Consider the following 15,104-nt stretch of genomic DNA (forward strand, 5'->3'; position numbering starts at 1 on the left):
TAACTCCTTCCACTGTAGGAAGGGTTTTGCTTCTCACCTCCTCTTCAGTGCCTGGAGGAGGTATGCAGACATACCACATCACCCTGTCTGCTGCCTGGCTCCAAAGAGGCTAATGGCCTGGAAGTTCAGTGTTGGTCTTGCATCATCTAATGCTGACCTTCAAAAGAAAAATAGGGGATTTATGTCCAGGAAGGAGGCTTTGAAAATTTAATTTGGTTTGGATTTACTTTTTGTAATAGGGATTTGTGTTTCTTTTCTATATTCCCTTTTCTTTTTTTTTTTCCTGTGCCAATGTCTGCTTTTTCCTGAAAGTTTGTTGGTGGTCTTAACAGTATGGACTTCTACTTTTCTCAAATCTTAAAAAGAAATAGGGTGTGTTAAAAATGGGAAAAAAACTATATTCCCACAGATGTATTCCCTAGGCAGAAAAACCACGTTTTGTCCACGCTGCCACAGAGCTGGATGAAGATGTGATGAGCCCCACCCTGCTCAGGGCCATCACCAGCCCTCCTCCTGGCCTCCCAGGCAGTGCTCCATGTGTGACCACTACAATTCTGTTTGGCAGACAGCGAGCCTGCCATCCTGCTAACAAATCATAAGCAGCTACAGCACCTGGTGGAAAAGTGGGGGTGCAGAGATGAGTAACTGTGGGAATATCAGCCCTACCCTCCATGCTGTGCAAACAACACTGCCATGCTGCCGGTGATGTGGCTTGTAGCTGGCAGGCACCAAGCCCTGAGCAAGCTCCTATCTGCAGAAGTGCATGTAGACACAGTCTCAGTTGTTTAGCTCTGTGTTAACAGCGAAAAACAAATCCTAAGTGGACTAAACAAATCTCATCGTGGCAAAGTGCTTCATAAATTACTAATTCAGCCTCTGGCAGACTAATAGGGAATAAAGCTGTTTACCTCAGAGTATGACACATTTTTCTTTCTTGCCTTCTCCCTGTGGCACCTGTAGATAGATTCTGATGTACAAAGCTTTGTGTCAGTGACTAATGAGTACCTAACAGTTGCTGCAGATTTCCATAGGCTGCACATTATCACTGCTATTTAAGACATCAGGAAAGAACCTAAGAATCATCCACCTGGGCCAAAAAAGGATCAGCAGATAAAAAACACTTTCTTTCAGAACATCAAACCTGACGATGCAGCACATTTCAAGTGCCAATGGCAACAAGAAGAGGTTTTGTACCACAGCTTTTGCATTTTCACTTCCATTTTCTGACCATATATAACAACATGCCTGCCCAGATGGGATAACAAAGGAAATTGTTCCTTCTGAAAGCCATGCATTTATTTGAAATCAGATGGGTTCTCCAAGTCATCCTGTGGGATAAGCACCTCTGTGAAGGTACTGTTTGAAACTAAGTTGTAGTTTGGGATATTTTAAAACAGGAATTTAAAAAGCCTTACTGACAGTGATGACATGTTTCTAGGAACCATTTTACTGTATCCTGTGTTGTTGCCTGGTGTAGTGGTAGGGTGTGTAGGAGGGAATGGAAAAATAAATGGAGTACAGTGAAAGCTTCCTAGGGCTTCCCAGCTCTTGGACTTGCTGATAACAGACAGTTCAGGAACACATGTTCCCAGATATTCCCGAATAATCCAGGCAGGGCAGTGCAGAATAGCACCGTGCAGTCAGTGAGTCAGTGGGAGCAGGCGCTGCACATTGAATTCAGACACAGCCAAAAGGCTCCCACTCAGGAGGGCAGCGCGGCCGAGGGGACTGGGCACTGCATAAACCAGGACAGAGCCAGCCAGCTCCTTCTGATCCCACAGCAACTCCAGGCACAGAAGCTGTGCAACAGGCTCTCAGGTTACCAGCCCACGTCACCAGCCTCAGACCAGCTGGGTGATCATTCCCTCCCGGCATCCTCCGCCTTCCCACAGGTTAACCTTTAGAGGCCTGATTTAGGTGTCCACGAGCTCCTCTGGGAAGACAGTGCCAGTGGAGTAGGCACCACGTGCACAAAGAGGATTTTACCTGGGCTAAAAAAAAAGAAAAACAAAAACCCACACAAAACAGTCTGTATCCAATGTCTCAGTGAATGCAGCTTCATTTTAGGAAAGAGGAACATGATTCCTCACTGCTGGGAAAATGGTTATCCCAAGGCTTCAGAGGCTTTCATTGCTTTTATTTAAAGGGGTTTGCCAACTGGGTGCACTATTGTAAAACTAGTCCTACCATGAAATAACTATGGTTTCTGTTCTGCTGGGTCTCCTTGACCGATAAAAGGTTTTAATAATAGTACAGTATCAGGTAATGTCTTCACATTGTGTATCAAGTCACTCCATTCCCCTCCTGTTACTATTACATATATGTAAAGTAGAGCTAAACATTTGGTTCTTGTATGGACTAACTTTTTTGTGGTTTTTTTACCATGAAGACACTGGTGCTGCCAAGAATATTTCTTGTTGAGGTTGTATTTAAAGCTTTTTGAAGGGTCGTCTTTGCTGCACAGTGATATAATACTTAATAAATATATATTTTCTGCAAAATGGTAATTAATTATTGGAATTAAGTTTAACAAGCAAATTTAAATAAAAAGTCATGTAGCTGGAGGACCAAAAACTCTTCCAGGTTATTTGGTTTGCAATTGTATTATCTATTGATGCCATAGTTTCATTAAGTTCTCCAAGCAAGCTAGACTATACTGAAATCTTAGCACACAAGAAAATTACTTTGTATTACAGATATTTCATTACTGATGAAATTAATAGTATCTTATACCTGTTTAGCATCTTCTGCTGGATAGAATCCAAGCATGTTATCAATGCTATATTAATGTAATCTCTTGAAATGATTGTAAATTAATGGATATTTTATGTAGTTAACAGATGAGGAGATATTAAGGCAAGTGGGTACCTTCTCAGTTTGGGACTTGATAGATTTGGGAATAAAATCTACATTTCCCCAATTGTGTTGCAGTGGCTGCTATTTCTTTCCAAAGGAAGCAAACAGCACACTATCAAAATGATCTCACCACTGACAGAAGTAGGAGTAGTACTTCATTCCCTGATGCAAAACATTTTCCTGTGATATCCTCAGTGCATTTTACAGGTAAAGTCAATCTGCCTCTCCCTCCCACAGGAACCCACACACAGAATCTGACTGAGAAAGTACTTACTGGGACATCCGTGTGTCCACAGGAAGTCTCCTGTTTAGTCCAGTTTGCTTACTTCCCATAGGATCATTAGGAGACACATCATCTGCTTGTTGTCATTTAGTCATCACTCTCTTATGACTGAGCTTCAGCTGCTGTGATGCAGTATTGAGAGACATGAACACCTCAATAACATGGTTCACTAACCCCATAAGTAAGTTAGATCCTGATTATCATCAGATGCCATGTAAAGGAAGGTACATAATGAAACACATCATGAATATTTTTGTACAGGTTTTCCATATTCAGGCACATTTTTATCTCATGATATAACAAGAGTTTTTAAAGCATTCATTTAAGCCAGGCTTTAACCAGATGTTAATTTTAGAAGCTGGATGGTACCTTTCTGGTTTTGAAAGCCAGCCTTATATTGGAACTATAAAGAAATTCTGCAATGGACATGTTATATTAAGAAAACTCCCCGTGACATTTGTCAGCCTAGATACCACGGTGAAATCATGGCCAGAGATGTGCATCTGACCATCCCTGTCCCTCTGCAATGCACAGGGACTGTCGGCCAGTAACGCTGAGATCAAGAGGTTTGTTTAGCCTGTCAGAAACCATCTCAGCACAGCCCCTGCCACAACTGCTCACCCTCAGGAAACCCAGCTGAATTTCCAGCAGTGAGAGCCACTGCTGCAGTTCCCCTCAGCCTTCTCTGAAGCCTGCTGAGCAAGGGAGCTCCCTCCTGATGGCCTTTCTGCACACCTGTAGAACCATTGTGTCATTTCTTTCCCTGCTGTTTAATTTTCCAAAGTGCATCTGTGCCAACAAAACTGGGTTGTTTTTCCAGTCAGATAAGAAGAAATAGCTTTTCCTACTGCAGTGTGTTCACTTCCGTAGTTGGCAACTGTGACATTTACATACGTTTCTGCAAATCAATGTTGCTGTATTTCTGAACATGAATATCATTAAATCCTGAAGAAGGTTTAAAAAACCCAACCATTCACAGTATTAGCCATTCCAAGTTCTCTCTCTGATCAAACTTGTATCCTCCACCTCTGCATTCACTGAGTCAGGTGGTCACTACTCCAGAGAACACATATCTCAGCTTTGCAGCTCTCCTTAATTAGCAGGTAGCAGAGCAACACGTAATTAGCAATAATTATTGTCTGTTTTCAGCCAAATGATGCACCTGTGGAGGGTGCAGAGAACTCACGTGGAGCATATGTCACACAAGTCACTCCATGCTGGCATTAAGACAATGCAGGCTCTTCCTGGGAGAGCTCCTCAGGTACAGGTTACCCAACTTCTCGGCAGAGAGAAGTGTAAGGTACTCAGATCATCATTTTGATAGTCACCCTCTGAGTTCACGGGGTGGATTTGGCATAGTGTGCAAATCACAGACCAGCTTAAGGTAAAGAGCTTTATAAAAAGCCCCAGGCTTTGTATCAACCATCACTCCCCTCATCCCAGTAGCAACAGTTTTAACAGTGTCAGGAACTCCATTGCTAAGTCCAACAACTGAAATCAGCAGTGGTGGCTGGTGCAAAACGCTTTCTTTCATGTCAAGACCTAAGAGAGGGAAATACTAATTTTTACAAAAGCATGAGTAAAGATATGGCAAAACAGTTTCAGGTCTGTGGGAATTTAATCAGACTGCTTCAGTCTGTTAAATGGAATTAAAAAAAAATACAACAAACAATTGATTTTGGTTCAGCTTGGCATTAACAGGTTCCTACTCAAGTTGCTTGAGTACTTCATAGGAACTACAGTAAATTATTTCATTTCCCCATTCTCCTATATGGACCATGTTCCCCCATTTAATTTTCCATTCCGCTGTCCCCCTTACCAGAGACAGGGCCTCGTGTGGTTTCCTTGGCCAGGACACAACACAGGAGTTGCTGCCCTGCTGGAAGTCTTGGCCGTGGAGGAGAATTGAGAACATGGGGTACCCAAGCTCCCAGTTCCCATGGACACTGCCACAGCCTCAGCACTGCAGAGTCATGATCTTTTTCAGCAAGGAAAATGACTATATTTGTCCCTCCCTTGGGGGAAAATAAGTGTCAAAGCAAAGAGTTTGCCATGGGACAAAATTTGTTGTTAGCAACCCTTCTGCCACAAGCCCAGAGCTGCTCAGCCCCATCCAGAGAAGGTCGGCAGGGCATGAAGGCTGCCCCGCATGTGCCCTGGCAGCAGTGAAAGGGTCAGGCACCAGCAACAACCGGGAAAGCAGGGTGAAAACAAAACCCCAAAACACAGTCTGACATTGAATGCCAGAACACCATCAGTGAAGCTTCCCTGGGCTTCCTCATCAGGACTGACAGTTTTGCACGAATGCTGCCGGCCTCTGCACTGCCCTGTCTCTCCCCCACTACACAGCTGTGCTAGATGGACCAGCACACACCTGAAGCCAGCAACCAAAGGGTTCATTCAGCTTAGGGAGGTATCACTCATTTGAAGAATCAGTCACTAGACACCAGATAGTTTCCACGGCTGGTAATGAAACCATTTTGGACATCCAAAGGGCAGTTTCCTTGCCAAAGTGCAGGAGCTCCTGGCAGCCAGACCTCCCAGCCCTCCTGCATCCTGCCGTTGCCATGGCAGCACGCAGGATGTGCACCTTAGTGCTTATTAGGCTCCAAGAAGCATTTCCCATGTGAATTGGGCTGCACAATCACAGGCACAGAACTGTTAAGCCATCATGGTATGAAAATTAGCAATGGCCACAATTACCCGAAACTCGAAAAGCTGTAAAAGCGCTTCTCTTCTTTGTGTGTTGGCTGTCCCTATTTAAGGCTTTATCTCTTGACTTCCAAAACACTCCAATGAGCAGTGCCTGCTACTTGGGGACAGCAGGTAAACAGACATCCTTTTTGTTTGACAAAGAAGCCCTCCTCCCTTTCCTTTCCTGTTACAGTAATTCCTTTAATATTTACCCCACATGCAGTGTTTATTCTGCAGTTAGAAGGGAAATTCATCTGCTGTGGCTGTGCTAGTGAACCCCTGGAATTGCCAGCAGTAAATGTAAACTCCAGTGTGACCTCTTGGGTCTGTAAAGCCTTATGCCCTCAATTGTGTCCTGCTGTTTTAGTTTTTTAGGATTCCACAGATGCCAAACATAGTCTTAGTTTACATTAAGTACACTAAAGACACTCCACTGAAGCCAAGAGAACTACTTACACGAGTAGGGCCTACTTGTAGAAAAAGGATTGCTGGTAGAAATAGGGATTAAAAGACTGAAGCCATCAAACTGTAAGTCTCTCTTTTGCTGTGTCAGGTCTCGAGTATGTAAACTGGCCACTGGAGCTGAAAGACTCCCAGGATGACGTTGCCTGGAGATCACAGTCCCACCTACATTCCCCTAAGGTTAGGCTTGAGGCCTTTGAAGTTTGTGCCATTTTGGAGGACACCCAAGCCTAATTACGGCAGGGACTGGGTGCTGCCAAAAGCACAGAAGCTGCTGAAAACGTCTTCATACTCCAATATTGCAAAAGTTGCTTGGTGAATCTGAGCAGTTGGTCCAGGCTCTGGCTCCCAGCGGAGAGGAATATTAAGCAGTGACAGGTAGTGACAAAGCACACATAGCAGTGACCTTTTCAGGGCTGTCACAACACCCTGCACTAGGACAAAGTGTCCACTAGCTGGCTGGCACAAGGGTTTTCCAAAGCACAGGAGGGGTGCATCCTTTGACAAAGTCACTAACAGGTGCAGGGGGACCCAATCAGTTAAATCTCAGACACTTCCAGCAAAGGGAGAACACTGTAATGTTGAGTCATGTCACACAGCCACTACTTTGGACCAGTGACTTGGCTACAGCCTGGGATGCTGCCCTGCTCCTGCTAGTTGGGGCACAGGGAGTTTTGCCCAGACCACAGCCTGAGAGTGTGAGATGAAGTGGCTCTAGTCTCTCTCTCCTAATTTAAACTACAAGCAAGTCTGCCTTTTACAACAGATCAATCACCAGTGAACTCAGTGGTCCTCTGTGGTGGCTCCAGCTCTGTCACACACTCTGTAGTGGTGGACATCAGAGCACTGGTGTCTTTGCAGCACAGGGGCTGCTGCTGGTTGGGACTGCCCTGCACACATTGCCTTGGTACCGGTTTCCCTCTGGCCACGCACAATGCACAGCTCCCAGAGAGGACCTGCAGCCTGGTAAAACCTGCTGTGCTGGCAGGAGCCACAACCTCTATGGGGTGGGTAGGGGCAATGAGGAGAAGGTCCACACAGGGATAAAGCAGAGAGCCTTTTCCTAGGAGCCTCCAGCAACAGCAGCATTTCAAACCCCCACACATGTGCAAGTTGATATTTCAGTGCCTGCAGGTTGCTATGGACAACCAAAGATTTCAAAACTGCCTTATGGAGCAGAGCCCCAGTACACTGTACACTGCAGTAACACTCGGCATTTCTATTACCAAGAGCCACATGTTAGAAAGTAAGAAATACTGTCATCACTTTGCAACTGAAGATATGGAAAGTATGATCACTCCTAGGTGAAACCGATCCCTCATGTAACCCCTGCCCATTGAAATGGTCTAGTACCTGAAATCACCTCCTCAAACATCAAGGCCCTTCAGGTAACCTACACAACGTCAGGGACTGAAGCACAGGCAAACTGTATGGAAACAAATTGTTGGGATAAGAAGAACAGGTTCTAGAGAATGACAGGGGCGTTAATGGGAGGAAAGGTCTGTGAAGTCAAGTTTCCCCATGCCTGTAATCCTGGCTCCTTGCAGAGGGCTCCCCATAGCATGGGTCAAGGCTTGTGTTCCCTGGCCATCCCTTTCCTAGGGAAGAGGATCATCCTTCCCAGCTGGGCAGAGGCATAGCAGGGCTACTCTTACGTGACTGCATAGACAGCAAGTGGCATTTCCAAAGACATACATAGAGCCATGATGAGAAAGACAGGGACAGGGTGCAGAGCCTCTAAGACCCCAGCCAGCCAGCTGGCATCTGCCATGTGCAGCACATCCTCATCTCATATGGCTTCAGAAATAAAAAAAACCACCCCCCCCCAAGTTCTTTTTCTGGATCTATCTCATGAACATTAACATGGTGTTATTAATGCTGTGCTTCTGGATGCAGGGGTACTGTTACCTGCAGCAACAGTAGGGGAAACGAGGTAAAGTGAAATGGAGTGACCTGCCAACATCAAGCAAGAGGTCTGTGGCAGAGCTACGGCAGACTTAGGTCTCCAGAGCCTGCCGACAGCATTGCAGTTTCTGTCAGGACCAAGACTACTATGACAGGTAGTAATATTACTCCCATTTTAAGATGGTGACAATGCCTGTACAATCTGCAGGCACAGAAATTCCACCCCCATTTCTGTTGCCTTAAGCACAGAAATACACTTTCATTTGCTCTAAAACGAAAACTATGGTACAAAATTATGCAGAATAGCTAATAAAACAACAATCTCTGAACCGTTCTTTGGCTCGGCAAGGGGAAAATCTCAAGGAAAAAGATCTAGGAGTAGATTTTGCTTATCCTTCTCCTTCTATACTCAATGCATGCCCTCATCTCTTTCAGATCTGCAGTGTGCCACCTAATTTATCTTCCCACTGACAGACACAGAGAGCACACATCCATGATTAATGGAGTTTTATACCCAAGGAGTTGGTTACATTGCAGCAGACAATGAGAAATTTGATTACCACTAATACGGTATTGACACAAATGTCAATGTTCTAAGGCACACAATATCATTTTGAATCAAGGATCCCTTTCATTGTTATTACTTCTGTTAGCTTCTTCCAGTTTAATAAGCTGTTGCTCTGTGTGTTACCCAAATACTCCGGACTAAAACTATCTGGGGACAATTTAGTTTTCATGTAACACTTCATTAAGTAGGAGGCACCTTTAACAAAAGGGTGCTGTGTGCTTACATAGCCCTGCTATCATTTAAACACACAGTACTCCAGCCAAAACCAGTGGTCAGCTGATGCCTTTACCTTAGTGATAACTAATCCATTGTTTTATCGAAGTCAAATGTATCAGGAAGTGGAAATAATGGCTTTTTCGTTTTTGTCTCTGGAGAATTGTACTGATCAGATCACTCAAATCTTGATGAGTCAAAAATTAAATTAAGCCCAGTGATCACATCACGCAGCCAGACGGGATTCAGATCCACAGGTGGGATCTCTCCTTGCAAAGGGCCCACCACAGCATGAGCAGAGGCTTCAGCTGGTCAAGGCTTGTGTTCCCCTGGCCACCCCTTCCCTTGGGAAGAGGACTGTCCTTCCCAACTGGGCAGAGGCATAACAGGGCTACCCTGCTGGGGTGTCTGGTACGAGGCTGAAGGGCTTTGGACTCAAACATCTTTCCTGGTTCTGGACTTCCTTGTCAAGGCTGCTGGTTTAGGACTGTGGTGCCTGACCTTACCTCCTGCCTCTCTCCCACACCCATCCCTTCCTCTACATTGCAGAGGCCTAGGAATCTCCCTCCTCTGAAGGATGATAGCTTCAGCTGTTTTCCCTACCTGCCTTTTCATGAGTGCCTTTCATTTCAGTGCTTTCTGATGGTGCCTCCATCATCTTTGGGACCTTCCAAGCACTGCCTGCAAGCCCCAGGTGTTAAATGGCTTTTGGTTTTGCCAGTGGAAATAGGTCCATGAAGAAACTCAGTTACGCTCACCGACCAATCATTAAATTTCCATATCTTCAAGAAGGAATTAGCTTAGCTTCTGACATAAAATTTCAGTAAGGACTAGAAAAATAGGCAGTATGGGAGAAGAAGCAGAGTTTCTGGGGGCTAGGGCTCTTAGTGGCATCCATGCAACCATTAAAGTCCTTAAGCTCAGCATGGAGGCTGCTCAAGAAGTTATACCAAGCCTTGAGGCTGATCTCATTTCTGTCCAGAAACTAGAGCCAAGCAGAGGGAGCAGAGCAGAAGACAGGGGAGAGACAAGTGTTATGATCAAGTGGAAAAGTTCACGCATCACTTTAAACTTTATACCTGTTCTTCAAGAACAAACAGGCAAAACAAACACAACAGACCTTACCTGGGAAAAACCCAAGTGGAAGTCGGCAAGACCAAAGAACTTTAAGAGCTAAAGAAATTGAAAAAAAACCTCTCCATACTTTTTGTCAATATATTAAAAGCTCAGAGTCTGTGAACATTTATAACCACCTGAATGGAGCAAAGTATAAGATAAAAAAGCACTGTGAGGCAGCTAAATAATGTCCTTGTCTCAGTCCTGCTGCAGGATGCAATAGGGTGGCATCTGCATCCAACCTCCTTGTCCATCCAACTCCAGCTGGAGTGATGGACTGGGGACTGTCTTAGCTGAAAATAAAGCATGCCAATAAAGGAAAGCTGAACTGTTTGAACAAGTGAGTGAATCATTCATGCTGCTGGTATCAACTCCGTTAAAACAACCATCTGCTTTTCTTCTTTTGACATTATGGCCTTTGACTTGTTTAATCTGATAAACATGTTACACCTGCTGGCCAGCAATACTTAGGTAGAGATTTCTTTCTTCCTGAAGACCTAGATATTCTCACAACCCGGTTGTTATCCTGGATTTACTATTTACTGATGACAGCATATTTAAAATCCAAAAGGAAGAAACTGAGTCACAAAGAAGAACAATTGGATACTACCTTCAGGCTTTGGAGAGAATAAGTTCTATAAATCAGGAATACAGTCCAATAGACTAGAGAGAAAAAGGCTGATTTGGAATCTGCCTGGGTGCTCTCCAGCCATGGAAAGTCAGAGGACAGCTCTGCTCTTCACCACCTCCAGGTCATATTCCAATTCCCAAAATATTAAAGGAAGAGGACAAAGTTCACTACATGAATGGCTGGTCATTAGTTCAATCTGTTAAACAATCAGAGACAAGAGCTACAATTACACCAGTGAATATAAGAATTGTATGTAAATGCCATCCATTTCACACTGCAGGCTATGAAACAGGCAACAGCTGTGATGAGGAAAAACATTCCCTTCCTCATCACTGGAGATTTAAAAAAACCAAGTTAGACAAGAACCTGCCTGGTGAAAGGCAAATCCAGTCATGCCCTGGGACAAAGGGGTAGCCTAGATGACTTAGAAAATGTTATCCAAGCCCTATTTGCTACAGTCATGCATGTGCAGCACTTCCCCACTGCAGTACTGACTGTCCAGAAGTCTGTGTCTGCTGGCAGATAAGATCATGGTTACTACAGTAACCACGCTGGTTTTCTTTTCTGAGGAATAGACTCCTTTTCTGAGGAGGGTTTTTTTCCTCAAACTGTAAGTATGCTCAGCTCACATGCTTAAAAGCCTGCTGCTGCCAGGCTCTGCAAACTAGCCCTGAACAGCATTAACAGCAGTGTTTGGTCCGGGTGTGGGCAGTGGTGGCACCCTCAGTACGGAGCTACAGAGCTTAGCACTGCGCTTCCAAGAATTTAAAAAAAAAAAAAAAAAAAAAGCCTCCACAAATCTCCTCCCTCCAGATGCAATGCTCAGGTTTTAAAAATTGCAAATTAAAACCTAACTGGGATAGGTACAGAGACAGAGAACTGTGATAACCAAGAGAATTAAGGGTTTTCATTGACAGGTTGAGAACAAGCTTGGTGTGAGACTGGGAACTGCTGTATGCCCTGTAAATCAGATGTGTGGGCCGCCCTCTGCAGTGTACCATTAGACTGCACTTGGCTGGCATGTTCCTAAGTCACTAGGGCTACTTTAAAATTCGAATTGGACATGTAATTTACCGCCACACTTACCCATACCATTTGAATCTGAGTGTGAGAGCCTGATCTGACACATTTATCCGTCTTTGCTTTAGACATATCTCCGTTGCTTTAAGTTTACTTTCTGTAACAGATAAATAAATGCTATTTTTCCCTTGCTAACCCACTACCCCTCTATTGGTACTCATATTGCTGACAGGGAAAGTTTCTAATGCTTCTAATACTCCAGTCCTTACTCAGGAAGACAGTACTTTTGAAAAATTAATTTTGAATCATCAATCTTGGCCTGAAATTGAAGTGATGGAGCCTTTAGTCACCCCAGATGAGCATTAAATGCTCACCAGTAAGAGCAAAGGCTTTCTAAACTGGCCCTCACTCTGCAAGTGTGACTCCTGTCCCAGCACTGATCAACTTGAGAGATAATCCCAAGGATATTTCTATTGCTGAGTAAGTCTGACATTTTGTGTGAATTTATTGGTGCCTGGTTTTATGCCTTGTATCCCATTTTCATTGCCATATGTAAAATTTGGGGTTTTTTTCCCCCTTTCCATGAAAGTCTACCACTGGGGTGTGCTTCTTTGTACTGGGCACATCTAACAGGATCGCAAACACCTTTTACCCAGCACATAGTTTTCCATCCTATTATATTTATGTCTGCTTGACTTTCTCTGCCAGCACATTTGTTGAGAAAATAACAGCCCTCAGGGGCAGATATTTTTTATATTTTCTTCATGCCTAAAATAATTGTACCTACTTATTAAAAACCTCACTGACAGTATGATACAATAACCTTTGTGATTTATTTATCTTTCAGTGAGCTTTAGAGAGAGCTACTGCCTCTTTTCCGACTTTGTGCTGTATAGTCCATCATCAAATGCGGTGCTGCGCTCTGATGTTTGCAACATACTACAACAAGAAATTGGTCTTTGAATTACATTTATTCTGCTCTTATCTAGTTGATTTACTGGTTCCTCAAATATTTGCTTCTTTATACTATCTTAATTGAGGATTCTTCCTGCCTGTATTTTCTTTCACTGCTATTCTGTAGAGAACAACACTCTCCAAACTGCATCTTCCCCATTTTCTGTGCACAACCACCATACCTGTTTTTTTCCATCAGTTTAGTCTTTAAAAAAATCCAAGTAAAAGATTTCAAGGGTATCAAAACTGGCTGAATTCTATAATGCATTTTTTCCTTTCCCCAAGGAAGGCCTGCCTTCTGAAGGCACAAGCAAAACATAGGCAGTAAGGAATCTCCTTAAGGTCCCTTGTCCTTGTCTTTTTCTTGTCCAGTATTTTTCTGATAACTTGGCATGCAAGACAAAGAGCCTACTAGTTGTGGCTTTGTTTATATTTTCCAGTAGACATGCCTGAAAATATGACCAAAACCTCACCAGTTCCTGCTCTGTTCCTGCCATTCTGGCTTGGAGTGACTCAACCATAATCAACATTCCACTGGTATAGTGCAGATCAACATCTGGCCCCTCCACCTGCCCAAAGCAATGTTTGATACACCCAAAATCAAGAAGTTTAGCCTTCCTGTGGTGTCAAAAAAAGCACTTGTTCCCTCTGTATGGGGTATCACAGACATGCTGACTGATGGCACTGTTGGATAGGGCTCACTGCAAAGCAGCTCCTTCACTCTGTGCCTTGCTGCTGAGAGATTGGTAGTACCTACTGTGGTGAATTTATTCCTGGAACCGACTAGGTGGGCTGATCCCAGCATTGCTCCACATCTGTTGTGCAGATCAGCCTCGGGGGGCACTGGTACTTCTTTGGAAGAGGCTGCTTATTCCAGATCCCTGCCCTGCAGCGGTCTTGGTTGTGTGCTGAGGCTCTCACAGAGACCAGCTTGGAAAGCAGGAAGAGCCCCCAGCAGACTGGAACAGCAGAGACAAGGTTTTGCCAAACAAACAATGAAGCTCTGCTAGCTCAGCCTCACTATCAGTTGGATCTGTACCTGTGAATGAAAAGCAGATGAAAAATCTAAAAATTTAATCTGTTGGGTTGTATTTGTTTTTTCTATCAGGTAACTGGAGTAAGGGATCTCTCATCACAGAGCAGACTAACAACCCAAAATTGTAAGTAAGCAGTAGCAAAAAAGCAAAACAGAAAAGGTTCTTCCAGAAAAATACCAAACAGAAGAGACAATTCTTAAATAGAGAAGAGGCAAACACACATGGAGCTGGTGCCACTCAAGGGCAATGACTGAGAACTTCACTTTATGCTCTCTCCTGTGCTGTTCCAACCTCTTACATAAAGTAGTATTTATTGGCAAGGATTTACACAGATAAATTTTAAGCATTTCTTTAGTTGGTTTAACCCTTCTTGATTTTTGTATCTTTCATTGTCTCCTGCTTATCCTCAAAAGAGGAAAGGGAAATGGAGCACCTGATTATCTCCTCACAATATCTCAGTACGTGGCATGGCACTAGTTCTCTTCTAATACCTATTAAAGTTTCCTGGGGCTACTAACACATCTGTAGCCCAATTTTGAAGCCTCCTTTTTCACACACACACAAAAAGTCATCCAGTTAGAAGGGAGCTTAGCCCTTGACAGCAAAAGAAGTTCTCAGCTTTCCTTTCCTGATGTGTGCAGAAACTGAGCTATGTCTTGTTGGATTTTTATTTTTTAATTAGATTCAAAGAAGGTGACTAATAATGACCAGAAATAGGAAACCTTTGCCTGAAGTTGCTAATAATATTCTATCATCTTATCTTTAAATTCTTTTTTGTGGATTAGCAACGTTAACAATTATGAATCCCCTCAGCTTCCTTTTATCTAGTACAGTAACATAATCAAAATCATCCTGCTCTAAACTCTCTATAGCAAATCCTCTCTTTAAAGCCCTTGTTCAACGTCCTCCCTCATTTTAATTTCCTTTGCTACTGATTATTATACTAAAGCCTGGCATCTGAAAACTGAACTGTAGTGTTAACCATTTTTTCAGCACAGACCTATTCTTTCTGGATATTAATGCTTTAAGTATATTTTTAAACACCAGGCTGCCTGCAGTGAAATGCCTTGCATTCCTATTGTGTTACTGTAAATACCATTATTAAGAAGAAATGATTGACTTTATTTAATGTGCTGTTCAGATAGTCTGCAGAGATGTCTGTGGTGCCAGTATCATTGCCGTGCTTTAATTACAATTTTAATCATCCGTGATCTTTCATTTGTTTGTGCTGTAAGCTAATGATTTTTTCTATCACAAAGCACCGAAACAATGTCTTAGCATTATTATTTTGTATTATTAAGTAGACTTGCACAACACTCTTGCTCACTCACTCTGCTAGATCCTCAGTTTCCAATGCTGCTCCTA

At 43.5% G+C, this 15,104-nt stretch overlaps 1 long non-coding RNA gene across 3 annotated transcripts in view; it reads right to left on the reverse strand.

The window, feature by feature from the left end:
* Positions 1-914: 914 nt before the first annotated feature.
* LOC127471150 (uncharacterized) overlaps positions 915-15,104 on the reverse strand; it is a 30,780-nt gene continuing 16,590 nt past the window's right edge. The window contains exons 1-5 of one of the 3 annotated variants that reach the window (XR_007904580.1): positions 13,176-13,716; positions 11,815-11,905; positions 10,844-10,924; positions 3,131-3,261; positions 915-1,991 (exon numbers count right to left, since the gene is read on the reverse strand). This is a non-coding gene — a long non-coding RNA (uncharacterized LOC127471150). Of the gene's footprint in view, positions 1,992-3,130; positions 3,262-10,843; positions 10,925-11,814; positions 11,906-13,175; positions 13,717-15,104 lie in introns of those variants that run through there. The other 2 variants (XR_007904579.1, XR_007904578.1) reach the window with 2 other exon arrangements.

This window comes from Manacus candei, unplaced genomic scaffold (assembly GCF_025592945.1).
Source record: "Manacus candei isolate 608988 ecotype Guabito, Panama unplaced genomic scaffold, ASM2559294v1 h1tg000023l, whole genome shotgun sequence".
Classification (NCBI taxonomy): domain Eukaryota; kingdom Metazoa; phylum Chordata; class Aves; order Passeriformes; family Pipridae; genus Manacus; species Manacus candei.